At 39.2% G+C, this 13,149-nt stretch overlaps 1 protein-coding gene across 1 annotated transcript in view; it reads right to left on the bottom strand.

Annotated features, from left to right (window-relative positions):
• Positions 1-13,149, bottom strand: part of ZMYND10 (zinc finger MYND-type containing 10) — a 1,873,846-nt gene that overhangs the window by 969,605 nt on the left and 891,092 nt on the right. The window lies entirely within an intron of this gene.

Genomic DNA, 13,149 nt, shown 5'->3' with positions numbered 1-13,149 from the left:
GTGTGTGTGGTTTGTGGAATGGGGATGTGTTTTGTTTTGTATGGGGTTTCGTGTTTGTGTACCGTCGGTTATTTCGTTGTCGGTTATGTGTGGTTTCGTGTTTATGGACTGTCGAATATGTGGTGTCGGTGATGTGGTTGTCGGTGTTGTGTGGTTTCGATTATGTCAGGTAGAACCATATATATATATATATATACATGTATATATATATATATATATATATATATATATATATATATATATATATATATATATATATATATATATATATATATATATATATATATATATATATATGTATATGAAGGTATAACAATATACAGAAATAAGTAAAATAACTAAGACACTTAGCTGAGAGCCACAGTTGATGCACCTTGCTAACAGAGTGGCAAATAAGATCTGAGGTAATACAGAGCAGGCAATGTGGGTCAAGAATTGGTTTGAGAGTGTTTGGCTGCTGAAAACTGTATAGAGGCCAAGCTGATTCCAAGTATTGGAACTATATCCCACCTGTCAAGAATTAGCAAAGATTGACAACATCAGACATCTTTTTATCTAAAGCTGAATCCAAAATTTCAGACTTTACCTCATCAACAAACTTAAAGCTGTTCTGCCCATGCAACACCCCTGGCTGATCTCCTGTTATCATAAGCACACTCTCTGTTCATTATCAGCCTGTCTCTTGGACAATGATCTTATTTGTATTATGATTTTTCTTTTTATTCTTAAATGTGTGATAAATCTAGAATTATTTTCCCTTTACAAATGTAAATTAATACTCATAGATTCTATGTTAATAATATCACTATGACAAGTTCCATATCTGATGCTGTATCTACTCAGACTTGCTGTATCTAGTGCAACTTATGTTGTATATATTGTCAGTCATGCTGTATTTACTGTTAATAATGGTGTATGTACTGCCACTTTTTGTGGAGTTTTTCTCCCCGGGCCTCTGCTGACAATGGGCTCTGCCCAGTTGGACTTTCCCAGTAAACAAATTAAAATAAAATAAATAAATAAATCCCTTCTCAACACTGTTGTTATGGTAGTGAACTTAGACACAGTACCTACACAATCATACACATTCTTCTAAGCATGTTTAAATACCTGAGAAAGGGTAGAAACATTTTAGTTCTAAAAAGAGCTTTCTGTAGGAAGAGTGGAAGCCAATTATTTCAGACTGCCAATACGGTAGAGCATATATTTCCACAAATATTCCTACAGTACCTTATGACGCTTATCTATTTTTTTAGGGACTGGTGGCTTGGCATCAGGATAAGTTCATTCAGCATTCAACACATCCCTCCAGGGCTGGCAGTAAAGGAGGTATGGGAGAAGAATGAAACATTTCTTTTGTAATATATCGTTATAACTCATTTATCCTTTAAAGGTCTAATAAAAAGAAAATTCCTTCAGATGAAGATAAGAATAATATTTTCCTCCCAATCGGACAGTTGGGCTTGGGACTACATTTAAAAAAGCCCTATCTCTGTAAAATTCATCATCATCAAATTCTGTTTACTCAGAAATAATTTTATAGGTAATGTGCCATCTATAAAGTATTCAACTTACCAGGATTTACTGCCCTGTAATCCCTGTCTATTCCAGGCAAGTAACTCATCTTTTCTAACAGTAATGACTGTAGATCAGTGTGTGTGTGATATACCTTTAAGAAGCTTTCCAGTGAGTCAGTACATGCATATAAGTACTGAGCACGTGCAGGCAACTGTGCCATTTTGAGTGAGCAGCCAGAGTGTGAGCATGCAAGTATGTAGACAGTCAGTCGGATAGTTTAAGTTTAATGTTCTTGCTATCCATCCAGATGTATTTTTATACAATAAACTACTTAAAAGAAGACCCAAGCCTCAGTGTCTTCTTAATGTACATAAGAGCAACATGGTGTCAGAATGGATCCAGAGTTACAGCCATGAGTTAACTTGTTAAAGTTGGAGGAATATATAGGAGTGAATCATCCCTACTGCTCAAACAACTCACAAGACAGGTCAGAAACAAATTCCAGGTACTAAAACATGTTGCTTAAATTATTTCTTTCGCTATAAATATAAAACGAAGCACTCAGAACCCTCAAAATGAATTTCTTATTAAACGAAATGTCCGAAACCGAGACATATTCATAAAAATAACTGAAATAATTACAAAAATAGTTACAAAAATGTTTGAAACAATATCTGAATTCCATTCAATGTAGAAAAAAAGGAAAACAGACGTATTTTTTCACTATGTGCTACTTTTTCGTATTAACTACAGCTATTCAAAATAACTGAATTGTGAAAAGTGTTTGCAAGTGTGAGCAGTATTACACTGCAGTTATTTCCCAAAATAAAGTTGTTTCAAAGAATATTTCACAAAGTACAGTTATTTCAAGGCATATTTCGCAGAGTACAGTATTTCAAAGAGTTTAATGTGCTTCTGAATATTATTACTAGTACCTGGTGTGTGTGAATGTTTGTAAATAATTAGAAGGGACATTTTGTATTGTATTTTACTATAATCTGTGGGCATGGCAGAAGGTTTTCACAGATCTGCACCATTTGTGATTGATAACAATACTGCAGAAAATTGGAGTGTGTTTGAGCAGGAATACAATATTTTCATACAGGCTGCTTTTTCTGACAAAGATGCACATACAAAGACATTTATTCTGCTTAATTTAGCTGGTTCAGAGGCCATTGAAAGAGAGCCTGTCTATGCACCTGCTGTGTTTGCAGGGAAGGAGGAAACTGCCATATAGTGGTACTGGCTGAAACAAGGGAATAACCTGAATGCTTAAAATGTAAATTTAGAGATATGTGAACCCCCCCAAATAAATATTACAATGGAAATACACATTTTACACAAAGGATCAAAAGCCTGGTGAAACTTTTGCAGCATATATAACTGACTTGATAAACAAGGCTAAAACGTGCAGATTTGGTGATTTGAGTGATGGGTTGATAAAATACAGGCTTGTGTGTGCTATTACTAATGACACAGTGAGAAAGATTTAGCTTCAAGACAGTGATTTAACATTAAATAAGGCCACTGAGATTTGTCAGCTATATGAGCTTACGGAAAAGCACAAACTTATGCTTACAAATGAGAATAACAGTGTAATTACATTGCCACAGTGGTCAGGAAATCCTTCTACGTGGCTCATCTCATAACAAAAGGATTCTCATCCAGAAAAAAGAGGTCATTGTTCCCCTCTACTCATCACTCATTAGACCCATTATAGAGTACAACGCCCCTTTTGGTATGTACCTCACAAGACATCTACAACAACTGGAAAGACCACAGAAATACCTCACAAAGAGGATTACTGGCCTCAAACAGATGCCCTATGCAGACCGTCTTAAAAAACTACAGCTTTACTCCATCGCATATCGCCTACTCAGGGGCGATCTCTGCCTAACATACAAAGCTATGTCAAACCCAGAACTGTTGGACATGCTCCACTTAAAGAAATCCCAATCCTTCCAAGCTACACGCTCTAGGGATCTAAACCTTGTCACCACAATAAACAGAACATGCTGGAGGGATAGATTCCTGTCCCAGAGACTTCCCATACTCTGGAACAGACTACCTATCTATGTCAAACAGAGCTCCTCATTAGCACTCTTCAAGAAAAATCTTGATGATTGGATGGGAAATTCACCCCAGGGATCACTTCTGTGGCTCTGCTCGATGGGGGCACAGGAAAATAATTTTCTTGGGTGGCGAAAGCCAGGGTACATTTTTTGGCTAGGCTTGTATGGGGCCTAGGGCCGATAGCCTAGTACCTACCTATGAAGGCACAGTGACAAAGCTCATGTCGATAGTATGCAGCACTTGGTTAAAAGAAATAGGGCCACACACATGGCAACTACTGCAGGTCCTTCCTGTAACAGTCCCTGGGAAACCCAGAGTCTTTCCAGCAAATTCCAGAGCATCCACAGTGAAGCATAAGGGTGAGTCAGCAAAGTCAAAACATGTGCCCCCACCCAGCTTTATAGTCAACTGTCATAATTGTGGTGGAAATCACGAACCAGAAAGATAAAAGTGCTTAGCTTTTGGTCAGCGTTGTCATTTTTGCAAAAAGTGGAATAATTTCCAAAGGTTTTGTAAATCAAATAAGGTACATTCTTTTATTAAAAAGAGGACAATCCAAGAGGCAAGTTGATCAACTAAAAATGTGCAACCCTACTTTTTATGTCGATGGTGTGTCTGTGCTTGCTGAAACAGTCAATACAGCAGATTTGTGGGAAAAGAATGAAATATTTTGCAACGTTCTGTTATCAGCATCAGTTGATTCATTGGGTGAAAAGGAATGGACCATTGTGAGGCTAAAAGTCATTGAAGTATTAATATGTTTGGATTAACAGGAGTCCTGTAGAGCTCAAAGTGCAATGTTATGTCAGCAGAAACATTTGCTAAAGTAAAAGCCGCAGAACAACTTGCATTAACAAAGTGTGCAAAACTTGTTGCTTATGGTGGTGAACAGATTCTAACCAAAGGCTCAGTAGTGCTTTCACCTTATTCTGCTAGGAACAGCTATGACACAATTTTTCATAGTCAAGAGACATGTGTAGTCATTATTAGCCCTATCCTACAAAAGGGCCTCACTGAGACAGATGCCTGGTGTCAAAGTCATGGCCTCAAGCTCAATGCCAAAAAGTGCATTGTCATCCCTTTTGGTAAAAACTCTGTACCCATGAACTACCACACAGGCAGTAGTCTACTTAACACGGAAAGTATGATAAGAGACCTTGGGACACAAGTGGACAGTAGTTTCTCCTTTGATAATCACATCGCCACAGTAGTCAGGAAATCATTCTACATGGTACATCTTATCAGAAAAGGTTTCTCATCCAGGAAAAAAGAGGTCATTGTTCCCCTTTACTCATTACTCATTAGACCCATGAAAGAGTACAACGCCCCTTTTGGTATGTACCTCACAAAACATCTACAACTGGAAAGGTCACAGAAATACCTCACAAAGAGGATTACCGGCCTCAAACAGATGCCCTACGCAGACCGTCTCAAAAAACACCAGCTTTACTCTGTCACATATCGCCTACCCAGAGGTGATTCTCTGCCTAACATACAAAGCTATGTTAAACCCAGAGCTGTTGGACATGCTCCACATAAAGAAATCCCAATTCCTCTAAGCTACACACTCTAGGGACCTAAACCTTGTCACCACAATAAACAGAACATGCTGGAGGGATAGATTCCTGTCTCAGAGACTTCCCATACTCTGGAACAAACTACCTATCTATATCAAAACAAACCTCCTCATTAGCACTCAAGAAAAATCTCGATGATTGGATGAGAGATAGGAAATTCACCCCGGGGATCACTTCTGTGGCTCTGCTTGACAGGGGCACAGGAAAATAATTTTCTTGGGTGGCAAATGTCAGGGTACCGTTTGGCTAGGCTTATATAGGCCCTAGGGTCAATAGCCTAGTACCTACCTATGAACCTATGAAAATGGGACTGCTTTCATTTAAGAAAGAAGTTCACCAGTAAGCCTGCATGACAACAGCTCAGATTTCGCACAAACTATTTTTTCTGACCATGCTGATATTTTTGCACACAAACTAGGCAAACTACCAGTTGTATACTCTATGAAGTTAGACCCAGAGGTCAACCCAGTTATCAGACCAGCAAGGAAAGTTCCAGTAGCTATGCAGAGCAGTCAAAGCCAAGCTAGACAGAATGGTGCAGCTAGGAGTAATTTGTCCAGTAGAAGAACCTACTAAATGGAGATCCGCCATGGTAGTGGCTCATAAGAAAAGCTCAGATGATATCAGAATACGTACGGATCCAAGAGATCTGAATACAGCATTAAAAAGGCCTCATCATCCAATATGCACAGTTGAAAAGGTTGCTGACCTCATGCCAAATGCCACTATTTTTTCTGTTTTAGATCCAAAGAGTTAATTTTGGCAAATTTTGCTTTATCGAAAATCTTCCTTGTTAAACACATTCAGTATCCCATTTGGAAGATACAGATTTCTGAGAATGTCATTTGGGATAAATTCTGCCAGTGAAGTCTTTCAGCCTGTGATAGAGCAATTTTTTTCTGGCTATCCATGTGCTATTATAGTAGATGGTATTCTTGTAGGAGGCAGTGGTGAAGTCGAACAAGACAGAAACATCAAGAATGTTCTGGAAAGAGCACATCAAGTTAATCTTAAGTGAAATACTCAGAAGTGCAAATTTAGGATACAAGAAATTACTTGTTTGGTAACTTGTTTACCAGTTCAGGTTTACCACCAAGTCTTTCCAAGCAAACAGCAATTCTAGAGATGCCAGCTCCAGACAATGCTCAAGCCCTACAACATTTTCTTGGCATGGTCAACTATCTAGGCAAGTTCATTTCCGATTTAAGCCAACTTTCAGAACTGCTCAGAGAGCTGACAGGCAAAGATGTAACTTGGTCATGGTCAGAACAGCACCAAAGAGTGTTAGATGTCCTGAAACAGAAAACTGCTAACCCTTCAAACTCTCAGTTATGTTTACAAACCAGTTACATTTTCCTGTGATGGTTCTAAGTTTGGTCTAGGTGCAATCATTCTTCAGCAAGGTAGACCAGTAGCCTATGCATCGAGAACTCTTACTCAGACTGAGATACAATATGACCATTTTGAGAAAGAGCTTTTGGCAATTGTGTTTGCATGTTCAAAGTTCCATGATTATGTTTATGGGTGACCTATCCAGATCAAAACTAACCACCAACCTCTAGTTACTACTTTGAAAAAGCCTATGCATACAGCTCTAGCTAGACTGCAACGTATGATGCTCAAATTGCAGAAGTACAATTTCAATCTTGTTTATAGAAAAGGCAAACTTCTTTGTCTTGCTGATACTTTAACCAGATAGCCCAGAAAAAAACACATGACAGCATAATGATGAGAAACTTGATTCTGAGGTCATGGAAGTGAGAAATTTTTCTTCCACATCTCTTGATGAGCTCAGAACTCACATAGCTTCAGATCCAATTCTCCAGAAGCTAAATCTCTTTATCAGTTGAGGATGGCCTTCCAAGCAATCTTGTTTACCAGTAGAAATGCAACTGTATTTTCCATACAGAGATGCGATTTTCCCAGACAATGGTATCATCATGACAGGTCCTACAGTTGTTGTCTTCTGGATTTTCCTGGTTAGGAGTCGCCACAGCGGAACTCCGGTCCGCTAATGATTGGCAGTTGGTTTTTATGGTGTCGAGTTGCCAGCCCGACACCCAACCTTCAACGAAGGCACGCCCATTCAACGCATGTCTTTCAAATGCCCACTCGACCGTGGGGAGGACATGCAGACTCCACACAGAAGGCACTCCCAACCCAAGCCGAGAATCGAATGGGAGAACCTCTTGCTGTGAGGCAACAACGCTACAGCTGCACCACCGTGGAAGTTAAAATGGCAGGTCCTACAGTGATTGTTCCAAAGTCCTTGGAACAAGAGTATATGAGGATCTTGCATAATGGCCACCCAGGAACGGATTCTACCAAAAGAAGGGTTAGAGGTCTAGTATTCACGGCCGGCCTTAGGCATAGGCGATCTAGGCAACCGTCTAGGGTGCCATACAAGCCAGCCTTGTAAAGGGAGCAGTATTTGTGAGTATCAATGTATTTTTATCAGGCCATAATATTTGCACTTTTCTCGTTGCCCTGTCTCAGACTCTAAGTCAAGGCGCTGGAATCATACGGCAAGGGGGGTGAACGTCCACTTTTACAGACGCAGCGGTAGGCTTCAAGAATTACAAAAAAAAAAAAAAAAAAAAAAAAAAGGTCATTTTATGCAGGTAGGTGCGTGCATGAATGGGGTGTGCCTTCCTTGAAGGCTGGGCGTGCTGGCAACTCTCCAGTCAGCACCGTAAAAAGAAAAAAATCCACTGCCAATCATTAGCGGACCGGAGTTCCGTTGTGGCGACCCCTAACCGGGAAAAGCCGAAAGACATTAGTTACTATGTGGTACAATGAATCTTATGCTTTAACATAATGCTATTTTATAGGTGCATGATCCAGTCTTTATGACAAGGGCTAAGTCTCACTAAATGCTTCCTTTGCCTTTAATGTTGTTGCTAACACAGCTTTAAAAAAGTTTCCTAATTTGCCCACTCGGTATTAATATAAAAATGCCAAAATTATGATTTACAGAAACACATTTAAACTGAGCACAGTCCTTTCAATTTCAAATATAACTGTCTCTTCTGTTAATTCACTGAAAAATGTCACTTACTTTAACCATCTCAGAGTACAGCATGAGCCAGGACTCAGTTTCGCTTCTCATATAGCATAACTACTTAGGACGATGTAGTCTGCTGCAAAATTGTCCAGTGTAGTATGACGTTGCAGCAGTACAAGCTGTCACTGAAGACTCTACATTCTTTTCTTATTTGGCCTAGAATAAGGGTTTTAAAAAGAGTGTTTCTGGTACATTACGTGTGGAAATTATGTCTAATGAGGTTCCACTAAAAGATCAGCTTTCAGCAGTAGGCAAATTATTGTTATGCCATCTAAAAAGTATTGACAACCCAATAGAGATCTCACAAAGGTTCTATTGGCACTGATATCCACAATACTCTTTATACAGGCCGTCTGTGGATGACCTTTATCAACTCCAGCTTGTGAGAATGCAGTGGTCAGCATATTAACAAAAAGTCTCATGTCAGCCATATTTCTTCTGTGCAGATACCTTCCACTGGCAGCTAGTCAAATTTCAAGTCATGTAAAGAGTTACATGAATGCAGATTAAATGGCAGGAAACTGATTCTGTGAATTGTCCATTTCAACCAATTAGATAAAATGCATTTCCTGACAGAAGGTAACTGTAAGGGGGTTATTTCTCCTTTCTGTCAAGGTACAGCGACCATGGATCTGATTATGTAAATGTCATGGGTAAAAGGGCACAGATCCCTATAGGAGGTGGTGGGGGTGCTGCCTCCACACAAAAACAATTTTGAAATATTGACAAATGCAGTAGCTTTTAGCACAAATGTTATCTGCACGTATTGCTATCAGTAGATTACCCTAGTTCCAGATAATGGCCGAAAGACATACTGTAGTAAAAAGACTTTGCTGAAATTTACCTAAAATGCTGTCAGTAAAGATGCATTTACACTTAAACAGTTATTAATCTTAGCACATTAGTTTTACTTATGTGTGATTCTACATACATTTGCAGCCATATTATGTAACACAGGTCACGTGGGAAAGGAGCTTAATAAGATCATTTCATATGCCAAATCAATAAGGAAATAACCTCAGTATAAGACAACATCTATGTCGCATGTAATACCTAAAAGAAATAACCACAAAGTAAAATTGTATTACCTTGTATGCACCTGGCTGGTTATTAGAAAACAAAGTCTTTACATGCATTGTAACATGCACCATGTCATTGTCAGATGGGATAAGCAGGCGTGTTATCTGCTGCTTCTCTGTCCTGCATTTAACTGTGTGGGATCTCCTTGGTATCAGTCAATTCTCCTGCTTCAGTAGATTCCTGCTTTGGTGGGCTGGGACAAGAGCTTGGAATGTTTTGGTCCATTGTGCACCTTTGTTTCTACAGTCTTAGGATACTGTCAGTGGTTTCCCACACTCAGAACTGAAGGACTGTGGGGATACATTCAGCAACCAATGGCTGCCTATGACTTGTATTGACTGTGCAGATTCTTCAGAGATATATATATATATATATATATATATATATATATATATATATATATATATATATATATATATATATATATATATGTGTGGATATATATATATCTATATATATGTATATGTGTATGTTTATATATATATATATATATATATATATATATATATATATATAAGTGTGTGTGTGTGTGTGTGTGTGTGTGTGTGTGTGTGATATATATATATGTATGTGTATGTAAGTTTTTTTTTTTCCCTTACAGGCTGTTTAGACATTGTTTGCAATTACTTTATTACTATTTATTTTTAGATTGCCTATAAATTTAATAAGGTTTCATCCCTGCCAGTCCATTGTAATGTTTATATTTATATATACATGATTTGTCATATTAAACTGAAGATGAAGTTGATGTTGCTTAGATTCTACAGCTCTTGGTAAAAAATATTTACTTACACATAATACAAATACAGATTTTATCCAGGACATGCAAATGATACAACTGATAGAAACAGTCCATCATACTTATATGGTTCATTCAAACTCTGTAAGAGAGGTTCATAGATTCATAGGAGATCACTAGGTTAATGGACCAAGAGCCCTTAAAGCCTAGCAATATTTATCCCAATTTCTTGATTTTCAATAGCTAGGTAAATGGAATTCACAGAGTTATGAGCATATGCTATGGTATCTACCAACTGCCTCGGTCCATGAGGGACATTGGTACCACCTCAGGAGTAAATTTATGATTACCCTTCCTTTGATCTAGCTTGCACTTGGATAGTGTCAAAGAAGGGCTTTGCTTCATGTGAATAGGAAGCTTGTTCCAGAGGAGGGTAGTCTCTGACAGCCAGATCTCTCTCGCTCCAATATGAACTATTCATGTCAAATGTTCGGTTAAGATCCCTGGAACAAGTGACTCTTGTGCAGTTTGATATATGAATGTGTAACATTTCCATCAGGGCTGGATCAGAGACTACCCTGTAAGCCAGACACAGCTCACCCATTAGTAGTCTGTAGGAGACAGAATACAGTAATAAGTATCTCCCTGTTTGACTTGTTCTTTATACCCTGTATCTTTCTGGTGAGAAACCTCTATGGTCATTCCAGCTGTTGCAGATATCTCGTGAGGTATATGCAAAAGGGTCTATTATACTCAATTACTGGTCTGATGAGGACAGAGTACAATGAAATTATAACATCCTCTGATCTGGAAGCCATGCATTTACTTATGAGTTGTGTCACAGAGAATGACTTCCTCACCATTGTGGACAAATGCTGGTTAAAGTTCAGATTACTATCAACCTAAATAACCTGATCATGTACCACTGAGTCTACTCTTAGAAGGGTGCTGTCTATATTGTAATTAGCTGGGATATTTGTTTTCTCAAAGGGAATAATTGTTCATTTTTTTTTTTTTTTTGCATTTAGTTCCAATCCATGGCTCTGGCACCAATCATTTGCCTGCATTAATCCTTTCTGCAGTACATCAGTATCATTGAGGGATTCAGTGATTGCCTCCAATTTGCAGTCATCTGCAGACTTGGTCAGTCAAAGGCCATCTACATTTGCCTTGACTTCTGAGAAATAAATTCCAAACAGGAGAGGGCCCAGCACACAATCATGTGGTATGCTCCTGGTGACCGTCCTCTTCCTCTGTGCGACCCCTAACCAGGAAAAGCCAAAAGACATTAGTTACTAGGTGGTACAACAAATCTTCTGCTTTAACAAGGATCATTGAGCTGTCATTATTCTTGTTTTACTTAAATACCCCATAGAACATGGAGTTTCTCACATTATTGTAAACACGGGATACTTGATGGCAGAATTTGGGCAAGCGAGTGAAAAGGTGCCTTCTTGTCCGTAACCGGACAGCCATTGCTAATTATTTACACAGTTCGGGCGGATTTTACACCCATGCGCAACTTCCATTTTTGCCTCTTAAAGTGTCAGTTAACAAATGTCAGCGAGAATGGTCTCATATTGGACATTTATTTATTTATTTATTTAACATTTGTTAACCAGAAAAGTCCGACTTGGAACCAAGCCAAGTTTCAGCAGAAGCCCAGGGAGAAAGGCTCCAGATGCATGTCTTTGTAACATGAGAGGAAACCGGAGGAAACCCACATGAACACAGGGAGGACATGCAGACTCCACAAAGTAGGCACCCCAGCCGAGAATCGAACTGGAGAACCTCTTGCTGTGAGGAGACAACGCTACTGTTGCACCACTGCTCCATCCTGATTACATAATTATCAGGTTGTTGTTCAGGTACAGTCTGGAGAGGTGGTGATGTAATTAAGATTAATTCCTTATTTTGTGTGACAAGCTTACTATGTTTTGAAAGTATGTTAATAAGAAGTTATGTACCTACCATAACGTTCCATGTTAGTTGTCTTCTCTCGCCTTCTTTCTTGCTTGATGGGTTCGGAGCCGATCCTCGGCTCCAACTCGGCACTAGCTAAGCTCGAGAGTCACTTTTACCAGCTCGAGGCAGCCCCATATCCCATGATGCAAGGCGGTAAGTACCCAGATCTCATTTGATGACAAAGGGCAATAACACCAAGCATAAAAAACACTTCCAAAAGGAAGAAAGAAAACTACAGGATGGAAGAAGGACCAGGTCTGAATGGTCTTCAGCATAATAATTTCTTAGAAAGGTCTGTCCAGGCCTGGGGAAGGAGGGAGGGTCGAAGAAAGAAGGCGAAGACAACTAACATGGAACGTTATGGTAGGTACATAACTTCTTAATGTTAAGTTGTCAATCTTGATGGGACCGCGTCCTAGCACCTCTATCCTGGGTGGCTCGATGGAACAGACTCTTGAGGACTGTAGAGCCAAAACTGGCTCTGTCCCTGGAGGCCAAGTCCAATTTGTAGTGGGAAACAAAGTATGAGGAGTGGCCCAAGTGGCGCTGCACAAATAGTGTCTAAAGGAAGTCTAGCTTGAAAGGCTGTAGAAGTAGCTAAGCTCCTAGTTGAATGTGCTTTAGGTTTTGAGCACAGCTGTTTCTGAGCAGATAAATTTCAGAGATGACCAAGAAAGCCATCTAGACAAGGTCACTTTAGAAACAGGAAGGCCTTTCTTATTATCCATAGGAAACAAAAGTTGATCAGATTTTCTAAATTTTTTTGTTCTGTCCAAATAATATCTGAGTTGACGGTGGACATCAAGATAATGTAGTTTTTGTTCGGCTCTGTCTGAATAGTTTGGGAAAAATACAGGGAGATCGATGGATTGATTCAAATTGGTTTTTGAGGCGACCTTAGGCAGAAAGGTCGGATTAGTTCTCAATGATACTCTGTCTTTGTGAAAAACCAAATATCGAACCGATAGAGCATGAAGTTCAGACACCCTCCTGGCTGATGTAATAGCCACTAGAAATAGAGTTTTCCAAGAAAGAAATTTCAGGGAACAAGAAACAGCTGGCTCGAAGGGGGGAAGAATCAAGGATGTCAGCACTAAATTTAGATCCCACTGAGGAGGAGGATTCCTGATTGG

The sequence above is a fragment of the Protopterus annectens genome, chromosome 7.part0 (genome assembly GCF_019279795.1).
Source record: "Protopterus annectens isolate FY-2018-M chromosome 7.part0, PAN1.0, whole genome shotgun sequence".
Classification (NCBI taxonomy): Eukaryota; Metazoa; Chordata; order Ceratodontiformes; family Protopteridae; genus Protopterus; species Protopterus annectens.
Note: the sequence above shows the minus strand (reverse complement) of the source record. Positions and strands in the feature narration are given on the sequence as shown.